We start from the raw sequence: 19,782 nt of genomic DNA, 5'->3' as shown, positions 1-19,782 counted from the left end.
GTTTCACACTTTAAACTTTATTTAACGGTTAACACATTAAGTTACAGCTGGGTGCACACAGTTTGTATCTTATGTTTGAATCTACGCACACTTAAATGTTTTCTTTGAGTTATCCTAAGTTACCGTGACTGGTGGTGAGAGGCCGGCGGCGAATACGTCTGGCTGGACTTCCGGATTCTGCTTCTGTGCAAAGGGCTTCCTGCGGCAACCATGTCGCGTTAAGAGTTCTCCGGAAGTGACTATCTCAAAGAAACGTCATGGGGAAAGAGGAAGATTAATTTGGTCTTATAAATTAAGTTTATCTGTTAACTATATTGTTTAAGATTATTTCCATTCAAGAAATATTATTTACTTACCTTTATGATTATGTTGAACTGGCCGTAGTTGTTATGTTTGTTGTTTTCTAAATGTCAATTAGTTGTAGTCATCCCTTCTGTGTCTTGTTAGTCTAGCCGGCTGACATACATGTTCCCCTGTCGTCCCATTTGGGTAGGTCTTTTGTGTTCAGTTTGCTCATATGCTTTGAGTTATGTTCTGTTTGTCTGACCTCATAGGCCTATTATGTTATGTTAAATTATATCCAAAATGATAACTTATCATATCTGTTTTTTGAAAAAAAAAAGGACAAAAAAAATAAATGTTTCATTTTTGAAACTGAAAAACCTGCGTCTCTTTAAGCCAGCCTGCTCGATCCCTCACAAGTAGTTCTACAAACAAGACGGTTTTAGAGATTAAAACGTTTACATTAACAGGAATGGACTTTGATAATGGATACAAAGTTAAACTTTTCTAGATGGAACGGCCCTCCGTTTTACCATCTAGAACTTGTACTTGTATAGTCGAACGGGATGTCATCTATTATCCCTTACTTAACTATTTACAAGGTATGGTTTGTTAGCTATTAACTATTATTAGATCACATTAGTAAATTGCTTACAAGTAGTTTAAGTCACTCACAAACATACAAGTTGTTTATAAGTCACTCAAAACACATCACATACATGTGTTAGTGGTAAGCCCTGAGCAAATATAGATGCCAAAATCCCCAAATAGCTAACATACCATGTACAGACTTAATACCTTGTAAACGCGCAGTTAATTGATGCTTACTGCTTAGGCCACATTACATTCATCAAAGTGATCCGTCTATGGTCATGGTGAACACTTGGAAAAACTCAAATGTATGGACCAAAACAAAAATGAAAAAAAAAAGTATATGACCTTTATAATTTCAAACCTGCTGTTAAAAGTATTAACATTTGAAATGTTCAGGATGTTCAGGATCAGTAATATAACAGGAAATTGTGCCATTTTTGAGAAGTAAATATGTACAAATTGTCTATCCTTGTTAAAACGGTTTGTCTTGATGTCTGATTTGAGCGAAATAAGCAGTCAATGTCTTGGTCACGGATTTCGACTTTGGATCTACAATCAATTAATCACAGCTTCAGTATGCAAAGTCATACTGCAATCTTTTATTACTATCATAAGGGTACTGAACTAATTCTGAGGTGGGGTGGGACCATTCTTCACCATACTTGGGGTGGGACCATTCTTCAAAAAGACACAGGCTAGCTGCTACAGTAGCTAACGTGTCAGCTGTTACAGCCAGTAGCAGGTGAACTGTGTTTGGAGAGGAGGCGGGCCTGATAGATCCCAAATACTGAAATGAGAAAGAACATGTATATTTAAGCCATTTTAAAGCCATGAGGGTATTATTCCATCTAAAACTTCATTTCAGACTTCTGAATCTAAACTTTTGAGAAACAGAGAAGAGATATAGGGGTGTAAAAAAACTCTGGAGTCTTGTTTTTAATCACATCATTTCTCTGATTATGAATGTCAATATCCATTTCCACACCTGCTCTTTTGTGGATCTTTACTTTCTTCTCTCTAATATTGCAGGTGTTTAAAGTATGATAAAACAGAGTCACACGTTCTTGGCTACCAATTCAAACAATCAATTGTTTGTCTTTAACCCCTAGTGCATTGCTGTTGAATGAGCTGTGAATCGATCTGAAACCACCTGCCAGTTTGGACCACTACCCTAATTTATTTTTTCGGATGGGTTTGCTAATTTATTTCCCTGCGCTGAAAATTCTTTGTCGAGTCATTAAAGTAATTATTTGGAGAAGAATTAGGCCTCCCGTGTGGCCATCAGTAGATGACTAAACATAAGCATTCTGTAAATCCATCAGCGATCGCTTCCACTCTAGATTGCTCTCAGCCTCGACTCCTCCGAGTGTTTGCTGAGAAGAGCCACTGCAGCTGCAAGCCCCGATGCGAGCAGGAGGAGCAGGACAAACCCAGGATGACACTTGATTAGATTTGTGGGTGACAGGGCATACGTCTTCTCCCGACTGGTCCTGCTTGCAGTGTTCTTCTAAGGGCGTGGGGGAAATTGAATAGGTTTGGGGGTACATATCACTCCATGTGCTTATTGACAAGGGGCGGCTGGGTCCATGAGTGCAGTAAGGACTTCCTTAAGAGGATGCCTTGCATACACAGAGACTCAAGCACAGATGTAGGATTATTCTTTTCTCTATTTCATACATGTATATGGCTTTGGATAGTGGAAGTCTAGTCTTTCAGTGCCATTCCTACTCAGCCAAGGAGTGTTTATGCTTTGGGTTTATAGCCTTCTTTGCCTGCTACCCTTTTACAGCAAGACTTTATTTAAAGGGTGATGACATGGCTTCATGGCGACTGTGACGGTCTAGCTACGACCGCACATGGCTGGTGAACTGTCGGCACTCGTCCTCTACACATCAGCTGATATTTGCGCACACACACACGCACAACACATTCATCCATGGGCCATTGCTATGTGGCTAGCACTTTTAAGATGTGTAAGAAACGACACAAGACGGAGCTATTAGCAATGGTGGCACGTTTATTGTTTGTCTGAGTTAAGACGCGTAAACTTGGGTCAAGTATTAATGTTTGTCAACCGATAGCTACCGATTCGCGTTCATGGCGTAGTCCTCTCGTTCCGGCTTCTGAAGGTCCGGTGGCAAAGGAAGGCCGACTGGATTCCATGGACTGTTTATTGTTTCCGGGCGATGTTGGACCGTTCCATTATGTCAATTGGTTTTGGGGGATTCCGAGACGGTCCTGATCAAGCCGATCGATGTTCAGTCTTACCACATGTAACCAAGTCTGTTATTTAACTATGTATTTTGCTAGTGACCTATGATGTATATTTATGCTTGTGGCCCAGGGTCTGTCTTGTCTATTGTGTGTTAATTGATTGTTTAGTGTTTACCTGTCATGTTAAATGGTGCTGGCCGCCAGGTATATGTTCCCCTCTGTCTAGTCTGATGTTAGTCTTATCTGGCCTATGTGATGTGTAGGGTACTGTGAGTAGGCCTACTATGACTCTTACAATGCCGCTGTATTTTGATTAGAAGCTAAAGCAGATTTTTCATACTGGTTCAATATTGCAAGATTAGATGCTAAAGCAGATTTTTCATACTGGTTCAATATCGCAATTTTGGAAGATTATTATTAACATTTTTCTGTGCATTTTTCTATGGACTCTTCTGCTTGGTTGTTCGAGCCAAGCCGAATAATAAATTACTGTCCATCTTCACTACTGCCTCTGCTTCTTTGGCCACACCCACATTTGTTAATGGTAATTTCCGCTCGGTTCCATTACAGCGACATGCACAATGTCATGGCGTAGCCCCTTTGCTGTAATTGCAAGCCTCTGTTTTCAACTGTTTTTAACCATCTTTTTGTTCGCCAAACAAAAATCAAACCCTGTGTGGAGTTTCTCTGAGGGGAGGGGTGATCATCCTCTCTGGTGTGTTTGATTTTGGTCCTTGGTTAAAATATAACATACATTGTTTTGGACAAAGATGCCTGCTAATAATTTTAAATATAACCAGAAACACAAACAAACACGATCTCCTGCACAATCGCTGACTGCGCCTTCAATGTGCAACAGACTAGGGGCCCTAAATGAAATGCTGGTGTAAAGTCTAAAGCTAACTAAAGCTTGCTTAATAACTATGTCAAATCTATTTGCAAATTTAACATTTAAGATCCAAAGCACAAACAGTAGTGGGTCAGCTAAAGGCTGTCTCATGCCACACGATGCTGTTATGTACTTTGAACTTTGCTCTTTGATTGTTTTTGCACTTTGCCCAGCATTTCAATTAGGGCCCTAGGTTTTTATCAATGTCAGAGTATTTCAAGGATTTTTTAAATATGTTATTGGCACTCTGTTTGCTTGGTCTGCCTGATCTGCCATGAGCAACAGTGTATCCAAGGACAAGTGAATACAATTTATGAAAATATTGATTTCAGCATGAAACACCATCATATTTATAAACATCACCACAAGCTCGAGGAAACATTTTCCAAGACTGCGGGTCAACCTGAACATAAAAGAAATCAAATGAATAAATGAAAATGAATATTTGTTAAATGCCAAGACAGCCTAAATGTAAGCATTGCCAAGACAGCCTAAATGTAAGCATTGGCAGGAATATGATGAGTAAAGAAGTAAAGTAAAAAAGAGAGTCTTGAGTTTTGTGCTGAAGCCATTTTGGAGAGATTATGCTCTCTTCAAGAAAATAGTGGATTAAGCATTAATTTACAACAAAAACCACATCAAGCCCATTCCGGTAACAAAAAAATAAATAAATATATATACTGTATAAGTGAGTATATATGTGTGAGTGTATATGTGAGTGTGTGTTTCTATGTTTGAGCTTCAACACTAGTCAAGAATTCAAACCACAGCATACCACTTCCTCAATGTCTCCCTCCTCTTTCTTTCATCATTTTTTTCTTTCTTTTTTTTTGGTAAAGGCTGGTGAGAAAGAATGCCAAGCTTACCGCCTGTGTTGTTTTGATGCGCTCTTTAAAAATTCAAAGCCAAGTTGCGATGGAGACTGTGGCTCGGCCCTGTTTCCAGTCAGCATCTTCACCCAAAGCAATGCTCATCGAACATGTGCATCAAATTAACATGACAAGATGAAGCGTTAGCTTGAAATAGCCTGTCCTCCAGTCTGCCAGCTGATAGCTCTCTCTGTATTCAAAACAGATACGTGATTATGAAGGCTGGGAGGCAGGGAGGAATTTAAATCAATAAAACATACCTCCTCTCTCCTTATACTAACATTATGATAAATTAATTCATTCATTAGGATGCATAAACTGAAGGCATTTTTGTAATGTTTCTATATGCAATGGCACAGACATAAATGAATAAATACATACATAAATAAATAAATAAATAAAAAAAAATGCTCCAAAAATGTTTATGTACATCATGCTGATTTAGTGCACAGAATCTGTGAGGGAGATTCCTGGATTGTGTGGATATTGACCTGGCTTACCCCCTGTTGGTAACAATCTTTTCTCTCTCTCTCTCTCTCTCTCTCTCTCCTTCTCTTTCTCTTTCTCTCTCTCTCTCCCTCTATTCTTTCTTTCTCTCTTTCTTTTTGCCTGTCTCTTTGAGTGGCTTATGATCACATTGTAATTCATGAATTTGCTTATTTGGGAAGTGCGACTAAACATTACAAACATCTGAGCAAGTTTTACAAGGCCAGTAATTGAAATAGGGAAATTGATTCAAGAGTGCAGTTTTATGAGAGCATATATTACACAATCACTTGGATGGGAGACTCCTGAAGGGTCAGTGAACCCTGAAATGGAATTTTTCCATACAAGATTTAGGACGCCTGTCTCACAATGGCTCAATAGGAAGCTAACAACATTTATTTTTCCGGCTTCATTTTGATACGCACTAATCAGAGAAAAAGAAAGATAAAAAGGAACAGAAATTTAAATGAAGGGCTGATTTAATCCACATTAAACTACATGTTTTCCCTTGACTGGAGCAATGCATATACAGACCTTTTATGACCAAGTGATTTCCTCTCATCCCATTGAATGCACTTTGGAAAGGATAACGACATGATTTTTTGACTGTGTGTCATGGTTGAGCAATGACTTTACATACATAGAAACCATTACATCAGTAAGATTTAGGAATTACTCTTGAGGGTATTGTGTATTTCTCTGCTCTACCATGAACATTTATCTTAATTTCATATTAAGCAATCACCTTGATTTTATTTTTTATTTCTGTGACTGTGTCCCAGTGGCGTCTCTTTGACAACATTCACCCTGTGGGAGTCACAAAGTGGGTCAATGCAGCCCCAAGGAGGACGATTAGAATAAATGTGTTCAATTCCATTTAAAAATGACACATTAATAGAGTGACTGGTCTATGCGGGGAGCAAACAGCAAGGGGGACTTTATTAAGATGGATAAAGAGGTTAATGGAAAAAAACACACAGAGAGATTTGCTTTCCGAGAACTCCTAAGGATTTGTGTCTTTCTGTTCTTTTATTTCTTCCACCTTGTATCATAAACTTTAATGTTTAAATATTTATTCCTATACAGCGCTCTCTCTCTCTCTCTCTCTGTCTCTCTCTCTCTCTCTCTCTCTCTCTCTCTCTCTCTCTCTCTCTCTCTCTCTCTGCATAGCAAATGGAAAGGCATGTTCCCCTTGAGCTGATATTGGTCTGTTGACAAGGAAACCTTGAGTGCAAACTTTTCCTTAGAGGCAAAGCACTCTAGGACCACTGGATCATCCATCACCTTAGGCTGAGAGCAACTGTTCCTACAAACGCGCGTGTGTGTGTGTGTGTGTGTGTGTGTGTGTGTGTGTGTGTGTGTGTTTGTGTGTGTGTGTTAGGAAAGATAGCAGCAAGGAAGGCCTTGTCGGGTGCTGACTCAAGCATCCTTTTTGATGTTGTTTATTTTATTTTGAATCATGCAAAGTCATGTGCAGGGAAGGGAGTATTCTGTTTTAGGCAAACGTCAATAGTGTAGCACCTTTTTGTACAAAAGTCTTCTTTGAGACCCTTTCAAAAAGAGGCTGTGCTTGAAGAAATAATGGACCACACTTCTGATAAAACTGATTTTTTTTTGTTGTTTGACCTAGAACTTTGTAACATTTTGCCAGCTGATGGAAATATGTAAGGTAAAATGCAACTTGAAAGTCAGGCCAATTGGTACCTCAAACTACAATGAAGCCAAGCTGGTTTGGGACACCTCAACAGTACATTAAATATGACTTCCATTGTTTCTATTCAAAACAACCCTTTTGCATAAGGCATGTCATGGCCTGGCCATCCTAATTACCACATCCTGTTAGAGATCTGTCAAGATCGTTGTGATATCTGAGTTACAGTATGTGCAAACGTATACAAATGTGGTATATTATTCATGTTTAGTCTTTAATTGATCCTTGTGATGTGGGCAGCAGTATGGCCATGGTGTCATTGTCATCTGAAGTACCTGTCATAGTATTATATTTTGAAAAGCCCCACTGTTTCAACTCCGATTGGTGGAGAGATAATGTTATCAAACGGCATCAGATAGGGACACAATGTGGGCTGGCTAACTGCAAAATCTGTTACTTTGTGGCACTTTTGTGCAGGAATTCATGAACTCAGAAGAAACTCAGCCACTTAAAAATCAAGCTTTACATAATAATCATGTGAGATGTTGCATAATTAAAATCAAATAATGACATGATTATATGCGTGTGTAATATATAATCATATAGTTATATATATGTCTGGTGCAATACTTCTGTAGGTGGTAACAATACATTAAAACTCAGACAAGAAAATGATGTTAAAATAATAATATTACACCCTTAATCTCCATCAGTATTTACAATATGCTGCATTGCACATACGTGTAGATCTATGTGCCATGTAGTCAGTTGTAATGAATACACAAAGAATGCAACCAGATTACATTACATTACATTACATTTGGCTGACGCTTTTTAACCAAAGCGACTAACAACATGGTAAACAGTAAGTTTTAGAACAATTCTCACAATTTTAGGACAGTTTAAAAAAACATTAGAGTACAGTAAGAATAAGTGCGTCGGTGAGTGCTGTTTTTAACAGTCAGTTTAAAACGGCTGGTGAGTGCTAGGATCAGTAAGACTTGTTGTAAGTGTTGCTATGAGAGTAGATGTTCTCTAAAGAGCTGGGTCTTCAGGAGTTTTTTGAAAGTGGAAAAGGATGTCCCTGCCCTTGTAGGAACTGGCAGTGTGTTCCACCAACGAGGAACAACAGATGAGAAAAGTTTGGATTGGCTTGAGCGTACCGGTGGTAGAGCTAGACGTCGTTCGTCAGAGGAGCGCAGCGGTCTGGAGGTAGTGTAAGTCTGTATGAGGGCATTCAAGTAGGTGGGAGCAGAACCGGAGACTACTTTGTAGGCAAGCGTTAGAGACTTGAATTTGATGCGGGCCGCCATAGGTAGCCAGTGTAGCTGGATGAGCAGCGGGGTAACATGTGCCCTTTTGGGTTGGTTGTAGACCAGGCGCGCCGCCGCGTTCTGGATCATCTGAAGTGGTTTCACTGCGCAGGCTGGGAGACCTGTCAGGAGGGCATTGCAGTAGTCGAGTCGTGAGATGACTATTGCCTGAACCAGAAGTTGGGTAGCATCTTGAGTCAAGTAAGTCCTGATTTTCCGTATGTTGTAGAGTGCAAAACGGCATGACCGGGCGACTGAGGCAACATGATCTGAGAAGTTTAGTTGGTTGTCAAGAACAACTCCTAGATTTCTTGCAGTCCTGGTCGGTGAAACAGACAGGGAGTCAAATTTGATGTTGATGTCGTGGTGTATGGTAGGTTTAGCTGGGATGACCAGCAGTTCAGTCTTTGAGAGGTTCAGCTGGAGGTGGTGTGCCTTCATCCATGTAGCTATGTCTGAAAGGCAATCCGAGATCCGTGCTGAAACCAGGGGGTCGTCAGGTGGAAAGGACAGATAGAGCTGTGTGTCGTCTGCATAGCAGTGGTATGAGAAGCCGTGCGAACGGATAATCTGTCCCAAGGAGGTGGTGTAGATAGCAAAGAGGAGGGGGCCCAGCACTGAGCCCTGGGGGACCCCTGTGGTGAGATGGTGAGGTGCGGATAGCTGACCAAGCCATGATACGTTAAACGAGCGTCCTGTGAGGTAGGATTCAAACCAGGAGAGAGCAGAACCGGAGATTCCCATGTCAGCGAGTATAGAGAGAAGGATACGGTGATTAACCGTGTCAAAGGCAGCCGATAAGTCAAGCAGAATGAGTACTGATGACCGAGCGGTCGCCCTGGCTTCTTTTAAGGCTTCTGTTACAGACAGCAGAGCCGTTTCGGTAGAGTGGCCGCTTTTGAACCCAGACTGATTTGGATCCAGAAGGTTGTTCTGTGAAAGGAAGTCAGAGACCTGTTTGGAGACTGCTCGTTCAATGCCTTTGGATAGGAAAGGCAGTAGTGAGACAGGGCGGTAGTTCTCGACTTGAGCAGGGTTGAGAGAAGCTTTCTTAAGTAACGGTGTTACCCGGGCCATTTTGAACGCTGTTGGAAATGTGCCGGAGGTTAGCGAGGCATTGATCACATGTGTGATAGCTGGAGCGATGGTCGGGCTGATGGACTGAAGTAGGCTCGTAGGTATAGGGTCCAGCGAGCATGTGGTAGGACGGCTGCATGTCAGGAGTCTGGACACTTCACTCTCGGAGAGAGGCATGAATGCTGAAAAAGATGTTCCAGCAGTCCCTAGAGGTTGTAGGAGTGCGGTATCTGAGTCAGATGCGTTGAGTGGGCATGTAGAGAATTGACTGCTGATTGCCGCCACTTTGTTTGTAAAAAATGAGGCGAGGGTATCTGCAGTAAGGCTGGATGGAGGAGGAGGCAGCTGAGGGTTGAGTAGCGATTTGAAGGTTGAGAAAAGTTTTCGAGTGTCTGTAGCGCTGTTGATTTTGTCATTGTAGAAAGCAGTCTTAGCAGCAGTGATGCTGGCTGAGAAGGAGGTCAGGAGTGTCTGGTAGTTTTTGAGGTCGTCAGCTAGTTTGGATTTGTGCCATTTCCTCTCCGCGGCTCTGAGTTTGGTGCGCTGCGATCGGAGGGTATCATTTAGCCATGGATGAGAATGTTTGGATCGAGCTGGCCTTGTGGTAAGAGGGCACAGCTCGTCTAGACACGAGGTCAGTGTGGAGCAGAGCGAGTCAGTGGCTTCATTAACCTCCAGAGAGGAGAAGGTGTTGAGTGGAGGTAGACCGGAGGCAACCACAGAGGAGAAGTGCGTTGGAGACAGGTTCCGGATGTTGCGGCGGAACGTGACCATCGGCTGAGGAGCCGCAGATAGCTACAAAACGTGAAAATTAAATTAACGATTAAAGTATCAGATGTGAAATGTATTGAATCTTTCTCAATCTACCAATCCAAATTCCCTTCTCAAAGTTCACTTTGGGATGAGTAAAGTATCTATCTATCTATCTATCTATCATTTTTCTCCAATTCACGTTCTGACAACTGACAATCCTGAGCTCGAGATGATCACAACCACTTGTAGATTATCATTAGTGGCTCCAAAAGACACTTTTATTTTCATTACACTTAAACTAATTCAGCATGTTAACCCTCAATTTGACTCCAAGCAACAATTAACATCATAAACTATATGTATATTTTTGCTTCATGTTTCATGTCTTTTCCTCAATTGAAGGGTACAACAGAGTTAGCATGAAATTTGTACAATAATTTGTTTTCAATGTCCTGTACAAATATTTTGTACATTGATGTTCCTTGGGGTCAGTTTGACCCCAGCTGTATGAAACATAGGATACATGAATATTTGACACATTATGGATATTATTATTTGAATAGTATGAGACCATATTGTTATTATTATTATTACATACACAAGTACATATTACATATAAGTCATTTTGGCAGGACTGTATAAGTCAAAAGGGGAAGCAACAGCAAGCCTTTGGCTGCTGACACTGGATGGGCAATATTGCCAGTCAGTGTTCCAAGGTTCATAAAGTGGTGTAGGGGGTGGGATTGTTTTGTAGGGCTTTTGATGGTGGAAATTACACTCTTGTTAAGTACCTGTCACAAAAAAACTATTCAAACAATATGAATTATAATCATTTTCTGAGGGTTTATTTAGCTGGGGTCAAATTGACCCCAAGGATAAAGAGTGTCGGTAAGATTTGAGGATAACACAAGGGTTAATCCTTATCATGTAAAATGTCAGTGTTTTGATAACACAGTAGCATGCTTCATTTACCTCATCTTAGAAGTTGTGTCACACTTGTTCCACAATATGCCGACCAACACGTTTGCATTGACATGACTTAAGATGATACATACCCTTCTCTTCTCTGTGTGTGCAATAACCCAGTAGCTCTGACACCATTAGCCTAGCTTAGCATAATTCACTGGACATGGGTTACGTCAGTTAGCCTATGGCTCCCTTTTAGCTATAGGCTAGCTATATGTTCACTGCCTGATCTTTGTTTGCACAAATAAATAATTAAATAATACATTGTAATACATTGTATGCTTAAATTAGAGTAGAGATCTATCTTTATTACCAATAGGAAACATCATAAGAGTTTATGGTAACACTTTACTTGACAGTATCGACAAAAGAGTGACATGACACTGTCATGACACATGAACTGTAACCCTAACCCTAACCTTTATCCTAACCTCTAACCATAATCCTAAACCTTACCCTAACTAAAATGTAACCGAGTTTATTTTGTGTAATAAAAGGCTTGTACATTCAAGACAACATAGCCGTTTCTTGATCCACTTCCATACAGAGAGAGAGGTACTGTGTCAGAGACACAGACAGATAGAGAAAGACAGAACACTTTGACTGGGATGCTGACCTCTTTCTAGTGTTGAGAGTGATAACTTCTCTTTTTCTCCTTCTCTCTTCTTGGTGTTATTATGTGTGTTAAGTCAATCTTGTTTCTATAGCAACCCACAGGCTGTGTGTCTGACAGTGCAGAGCTAATAGTGAAACTTGAAGGCCTGAATGTTTTGCCGAAGTGACACAGAGTCAAGCAAAGTTCAATAACCCAGACCATATGGGCTCCTCAGTGTTGAGGCTCTGTCAATTTTCCAGCAGGATCATTAATTCATTAAGGCTACTTTGTGAGATTTAATGAATATAAATGTGGTATACTTAATATATAATCAGTGTTCCACACACACAAGCACAAGACTGTCTGTAGAACATGTCTGGCACTTGTAATCAAATACTAGAAGTTTTACATGATCTGACAGCCAACCAGTTCAATCAGGAGACTGTAAGGAGAACAGCATCTCTGCCTGATATATATTTTAAGACAGTAGATTGATAAGCTGCCACTTGTGGAAGATCTTCCTTTTAGAAGGAATTTAATTGTTTATATTATTAATTATAATGATTATTAGCCTACAGTTTTTGCCCATTGCTTGAACACTTTTTGCAAAACTTTGCTCATTGTGTCAAAACTTCTCACACAAGCACAGAAGACACAACACTGGGAAATAAACCATTCACATCTATGTCGAACTGAAACTCTGCTATCAAAACCCAACAATCCTTTGTCAAAATGTCACTCTGATGTCAAAATGATACACACTTGCATCATATGAGTACACTTTCAGATTAGCAGCACACACTGTGTACTTTATATAAAACACTGCAGTCTTGCATGCAGTAACGCAAAAATAAAACAAAAATAAAACCAAAAATACACTACTGTAAAACAGGCTTAGATGTGGTGGACTTCCTGCCAAGCTTCCCTCATTGTCTGGCCATGATTTACAGTATCACATGATCCAACAAAATTTCTCTAATATCATCTGAAATATTGTTCCGTGCATAGCCTCTTCGACCACCTCCTACTCCTCTCTCTCTTTGTCTTCCTCTTCCTCTACCTCTTGCTCTCCCTGCCTCCATGCTTGCAAAGTTCTCAAAATGGCTCAACTGAGGCCTATTTGTGGCTGGCTGATTGGTGTTTGGTGGTGAGTTTTGTAAGTAAGTATTTTCAAGTGTGTGTCTAATGGTACCCATGTGATTTAATTTATGAACAAAGTGTCTTATGTATGAAATAGTGTGTAGTATGCAGGAGCAAGTGTGTTGCAGAATTGTAACTAAAGTGCAAAGCAGCACTTGTTTACAGTAGTGTATGGTTACTCTGTGTTTAAGGTATAGTAACAAAAGCTTCAAGTTTTGTTACTTTGGTCTAAGCATGTGTCTATAGTGTTCAAGCAATGGGCAAAACCTGTAATTACACAGATATTTTGATTTTGTATAACCTAGGTATTGCACACAGGGTTGTCTCAGCCAAGATTCCATGTCTACACTTAATTTTAGCCAGGTCTATGTCATTATCCTGCCCCTTCCTGTACTTTGTTGAGGACACTTTTCAACAGACCCTCATCACTGTGTCCAAGTTTTGCAGAGAAGTCTCAAAAAGCAATTATCCCCAGCCTAAAATGTGGTCCCTTTGGCCATTTTGGATACTGCCAAGTTAGAACGTGCTAGCTCGTCTTGGATTGCGCTCCTGTTTAAAATACACTCACTCTGTGAAATGACACATGACACGGTAGGTATGTATGTGTGTGTGCGTGTGTTTGTGTGGGTGTGTGTGTGATGATGATGACTGTTTCACTAGTTCACATTCCTGAATTTGCATAAAGACATAAAGGCATAATACATAAAAGCATCATAGAAAAGCATGTTTGGCGAGGTCTCTGGCCATGGTCCTGAAGGCCATCCTCCCGAACTTCCGTTTGTAAAACGCCATTTCAAGTGGTACATTATTTTCTCATTTTTTTTCTCATTTTGCCTGCACATGACAGGTTGGTCTACATCAAATGTTTTGGTAACGCTTTAGAATAACATGTGCTTATTAGGCGTTAACAGTGCATAATAAGCAGTTAACAATTCATAACTAACAGCTAGCTAACTGTTCATAACATTAAGTAACTGTTAACATGCAGCTTGTAAGTGTTTATAAGCAGCCTTTTAAGTTACTTACAAGCATATTTGTTAACAGTTGACGTGCAGCCTGTAACTGTTAACAAGCAGCATGTTAATGCTAGTTAATGGTGTATAAGATAAAAGGGTGGATAACTAATACGCTTATAAGACCTTTCTTAACCTTTTGTAGTAAATTTTGCAGCCCCCCAATCTAAAGCGAGGTCCACGTAGCCTATAGTTCCACAAGCCCAACCTTCTATCTCTATATATTTACTGTATCTATCTATCTAACTCGGTTAAGCTGTGAGAAATGCACCTTCAAAATTGCAGCGAGCAGGATTTGAACCAAAGATTCTAGAACAGAGCAAGATAGATTACTGGCAGGAGAATACGTTGGATATGTTGAAGTACGTTCTATGACTCTATGGGCGCCATTTTGGTAAGCTCAGGTGTCGTCACAGACGCTGGCTACCGTGGGAATCCTATGGCGCTGATCCTAACATGTTAACAATATTTATTCTGTAAAGCTGTATTTTTGAAATTACGTGAAACCCAATAGACCACACCATGTCTAGACCAGTTAAATATATTGTATAAAGACAATCTAGAATTATTTCCGAGGGTAAATTAGACTAGGGCACTGACATCTGTCCATCATCCACCAAAGTTCAATAGGCCAGTGTTGGGGGTAACGTGTTACTGTAATTTCGTTACTTTATTGGGAAACGAAGTAGTCTAAAGGTAACACATTACAATTTAAATTTCAGTAATTCGTTATAGTTACTGAATAACTGTAACGTCCATTCCTGCATTAGGCCTACTCACAATATCTGTCTAGCCTATTGACTTATTGTTTCCATGATTGCTTATTTAAATATTAAAATATGTATTAGTCTAGGCTACATTATTTCATAGAGATGTGCGTAGAGCACCTATTCTCTCCCTGCACCTCTCTCCCTCAAGCGGGTTCAGCCCGCATCTCCCCTAAGGAAATCAAAACGGTGGCTTGTGCAAGAACTTCATGCAGACTACAACTGGCGCGGTGTAGCCTACACAACTTTGTTCAAAATTGATGCATTCAAGTTGACTTTGCAAAAGTTAGAATGCCTATTTATCACAATGTTGTCAGTCGCGTTGTCAATCGCAAACTTATTCAAACGACTACGGAATTAACTGTAGCTTAATTTGTGGAGGTCGAAGAGAAAGCACCTGTTTGACATAGGCTACGCGTAGCCACGGGCTGGCCTACTTGTCAGTCTTGCCCGTCCGATTAGAGGGCTTTCCTTCGTATACGCTCATTAAAGACGCGCAAGTCAGCACTGAGCTGAGAGCTCAATAAATCAGTCAAATCGCGGCCACAGCCCCGTTTATTTGTCAGGTGTGATGAAATGCGTTCATATTCCACTTTTTATGTCATAAACGTTGCATGCCTATGGAAAGGTTTTGATTGTCCAATGGTCAAGCTGTGCGGCTTCAATTTGTGTTTTAATTTATGCGATGCACCGATGCTGGGTTCATCAGTTTTGCGCAAGTTTAAAACGTTTAGCCGACTGCGTAATTTGTCATTTTCGTTCTATAATTTCCACTTTTCATGTCATGAATGTAACATGCCTATGCGCACCGATGCTGGGTTCATGCACTTGGCCAGCCTAGAACAGGAACATTTTGGAGAGGGAATGAGAGAATGAACGCACGCAAGAAACACTTTTTAATTAAACGTAGCATAATTTACAAAGCCATTTACAAAGACATGTTTTATAGGCAAGCAGGACAATTTGGGAGTTTTTGACTGCATGGAAACGATAATAATTAGTGTCAAGCACGGTTGTGTTTAGCCTAGGCCAACTATTTGCATTTATTTAAGTTACATCAGACGCTTGAGTGAAATCTTGACCTTATTAGTGATTGATAATAATAGCCTATGCCTATGCGCTGTGTTTAAGCAGGCCGTGAACAAAGGGTTAACGTATAGCCTACAGGTAGAAAAAAGAACAATGGTGATAATATAACGTTAGCTAAGTTAGTTTGCCTGCTAGCTAGCTTATCAGTAGGCTATACAGTCTCTCAATGGGAATTTATGTGATCTATTCACCAGTGCAATAGCTACTTCTGTCTAAATAATAGGCCTATTTACCTCTCCTTATTCAGTGTAAACTTGGAAAAAGATAAATCAGGCCTTTCACACTGTCAGTTCTTGCAGTTCATTACCGAGTAAAAAAAAAAAACAGCTGGCAACGTTAAAAACAGCTGTTCAGGTGGGCTCATAGAATTGGAACTGTATATGAAATGTTGCGCTGAGCTTACCAAAATGGCGCCCTGTCGGGCTCAGAGCGTACTTCATGTCTATGACGTAACTGATCTATCTTGCTCTGTTCTAGAATCTTTGATTTGAACCCCGATCTCCTGCGTCGTGAATTGCCGCGCTACTTACTGAGCCACATTCCTACCTATTATAACGACGAAATTGTTCATCTTGATTCTATATATTCCGATAATGTTCTATATCATACAAGTTATGTTTTTTACAAATATGTTTCTGATGGAAAAGTGGTGTTTCATTTCCATAATCTTTATTGAGCGAACGCATAAAACAGTCAGTTTGTCAGCAGTCTAAAGATATTATGCCAGATTTGTATAGTTTGGTTACCTAGCAACCGAGGCTTATAGACGACAAGTGGGTGCGTTCAAAGTCTTGTAACGTTTGTGGAGAACTACGTTCGCAGACATTCATGGAAAACTGAAGGCAAACTGAAACATGTTTCAAATCCATCGCGAACGTTCGCCTAATGTTTGCGACTTTGAACGCACCCACTTGTCGCTGAGGAGCATTCAACACCATCATCCCCTCCAAACTTACAGTATCACCAAACTCAGTGAACTGGCATCAATACCTCCCTCTGTAACTGGATTCTGGACTTCCTAACCAACAGACCGCAGTCTGTTAGGTTAGATAACCTCACCTCCTCAACCCCTTACCCTGAACACCGGCATACCACAGGGCTGTGTGCTGAGCCCTCTCCTTTACTTCCTGTTCACCTACGACTGCACACCTGTACATGGTGACACTATGGCGATTGGTCTCATCAGCAACAACAATGAGACAGCTTACAGGGAGGAGGTCCAGCATTTAACATCATGGTGCACCGACAAGAACCTGGCTCTCAACACCAAAGAGCTCATTGTGGACTTCAGGAAGTCAAACGCTAGCACACACACACCCCCATCCTCATTAACGGGATTGAGGTGGAGTGTGTCACCAGCTTCAAGTTTCTGGGTGTCCACATCTCTGAGGACCTCTCTTGGACCCTCAACACCTCTACACTAATCAAGAAGGCTCACCAGTGTCTCTTTTTCCTGAGGAGACTAAAGAAGGTTCACCTGTCTCCTCAGATCCTGGTGAACTTCTACCACCATACCATCAAGAGCATCCTCACCAAATCTGTCACAGTTTGGTATGGCAACTGCTCTGCCTTCGACTGGAAAACACTGCAGAGGGTGGTGAAAACTGCCCAATGCAACATTGGTTCCTCACTCCCCTCCATCGAGGTTATCCAGGGCAAGCGATGCTTACATAAGGTGCACAGCATCATCAAAGACTGTTCTCACCCAAACCACAGACTGTTCACCCCACTCCCCGGGAGACGTTACAGGTCTCTCCGCACCAGAACCAGCAGGTTCAGAGGACGCTTCTTCCCTGCGGTTGTCACCCTACTGAACTCAAGCTCAGCACCCCTGTGACAACCAACCAACTAAGATGATACTATTCAGATATGTGTTTTGTATAATGACCATGCCAGAACTAACAAAATGTACTGGTCTAAATATAGAGATATAAGATACAGTATAATGAGATATAAGTATTATGACAATAGGAGCATAGTCTGGGTTTTTTTTTTTCTCCTCCCCTCTCCTCATGTTATGCTGTATTCTTCCTCAATGCCCTGTCTTCCTGTCCTGTCTACCCCTCCCCGCCCCTGTCATATTATATGTATGTTTGTGTAATGTATGGACAGGTTGATGGTTAATTTCGCTGGTTACTTGTGACTATGTGACAATAAAGGCCTACTACTACTACTACTACTACTACTAAATCAATAAATCACCAAAAAAAGGTTTGAGTCTACAAGTAAGCCATGACATATGACATACAGTATTTCACTTCACACCTAACAGGTTGTTTGTCACCCATCATCATTACTGACTGGGTATGAGAATCAGAACGGTTTGTCTTACTGTGAGCACTAAGGCACAACCTCACACAACCCAAAGGACAAAAGGCTTTGGAGGAGTTAATTCTGTGCATGTGACAGTGAGTGCAAACTCTCTCCTTCCCTAATGGGAACTTTAATGAACATAGATGATGTACAAGAAAAGACTGTCCTTGGTTTTGCAAATGGTGCAAGCAATAAGGACAATCTTCCCCTATTCACACTGCTGAAATTTGGGTCACACAGGTTCTGTTCACATGAACACACTGTTGCTAAATTATGCATTTAACACACTTCAGACTATCAGTCCTATTCCTTCTAACACCTCGGCTGTAATAAAAGGACATTGTGTCCTCTCAATGGAAGATTGAATGGTCAAGGCCAAGTGTTTCTCGGGGGATACTGTATGTGCAAGACAATCAAGCCAACCACCTTCAGCATATATGCAGCAGGATAATGCTTTAACTTTAAAGGTTTCGATGAGCCTATTTTTAAAAAGTAGAAATCGATTCAGGATGCATTTCACGGTGAAAAATATACTGGTGTCCATTTCCTCAATTGGCAGTGAATGCCCTTGAGTGGAAGTGACTAGGCAGAAACTACACAGTCTAAAAGCTGCAGTATAATTCCAAAGGAATGTACTTGGGTTACACATATTATCTTTGAGGCATCACACTGACAGTGACAAGGGATACTTTAGACCTTTACCCTCATCATTTCAAACCTGAAAAAGCTACAGTGATCACAGTATCATAGTCTAGATGTTCAAGTGCATTCAGATATTTATTTATCTATTAATTATTTTTAGAGCAATGTTCAATCGCTTTAATTTGGACGGCATTGATGGGACAAGCAGTAGATAAGGTTTCGAACAGAGACAAGAGGTCAAAAGTAATGTGTGTATAATATAGCGCCACGGTTACAGCTGCACTTGGCTGGGCCGCAATTGTAAAATGAGGTCTCACTTCATATGTAGTAAAATAAATTAAAGGGGGGACTTTGAAGAGACATACAGGGCCTGTGTGTTCTAATTCCCTTCTAAAGGGCACTAGTGATTTATTAGAGGGCTTCCAGGACAAGTTTAAAGACTATAAATCCTGCCACATTTATCTTCCCTTTCTCATTCACTCCCTTTTGAAATGCCAAAATAATCTTCTCTTATCACCCTCTCTCTTGCGATAAATTGCCGGCCAAATGGGTTCTCATCTGCCATTCTAACAATGATGCAAATCTGCAGGCCACGAGGATTTAAAGCAGCCTCACATGCGCAGACACACAAACCGTTTTGCCAAAAAATGTGGTGAAACAAATGGTCTACTTTCTAGAGTTTTGTATAAAGAAGATAATAATTGATTTTTTTATAAAGAAAAGACAGAACAAGTAAATGAAACTGATCACTTCATGGCCAGAGCTGTTGCAAATGATGCTTAGAAATATAATTACAGAAACACACAAACTCTCTCTTTCATTCTCGTTCTCTCACTGATTCATACACAAACACACACACACACACACACACACACACACACACACACACTCACACACACACACACACACACACGCAGAACCCCCTACCAAATTAATGTCACAGTGTAACTGACATTACAGCCATCAGAGCCAAACTTGTCTGAGAAAAGAGAATGCAGTGTGGCACTGGCCAGGTGCCAGATAATAACATAAAAGGTCCTTTCCAGAGATTAATGGAAACATTATGCAAACAAGGAATGAGTGCCTTCAATATTTCGCCTGCTCAGAGATTTGTGTAATCTAGCCTCAT

At 40.6% G+C, this 19,782-nt stretch overlaps 1 long non-coding RNA gene across 1 annotated transcript; it reads right to left on the bottom strand.

The window, feature by feature from the left end:
- Positions 1–362: 362 nt before the first annotated feature.
- LOC121698559 lies at positions 363–15,084 on the bottom strand. Its single transcript, XR_006026796.1, has 3 exons — positions 14,144–15,084; positions 13,774–13,783; positions 363–374 (listed from the first exon to the last, which is right to left on the bottom strand). It is a non-coding gene; the product is annotated as an uncharacterized LOC121698559 (long non-coding RNA).
- Positions 15,085–19,782: the final 4,698 nt, after the last annotated feature.

This window comes from Alosa sapidissima, chromosome 23, assembly GCF_018492685.1.
Source record: "Alosa sapidissima isolate fAloSap1 chromosome 23, fAloSap1.pri, whole genome shotgun sequence".
NCBI lineage: Eukaryota > Metazoa > Chordata > Actinopteri > Clupeiformes > Clupeidae > Alosa > Alosa sapidissima.
Note: the sequence above shows the minus strand (reverse complement) of the source record. Positions and strands in the feature narration are given on the sequence as shown.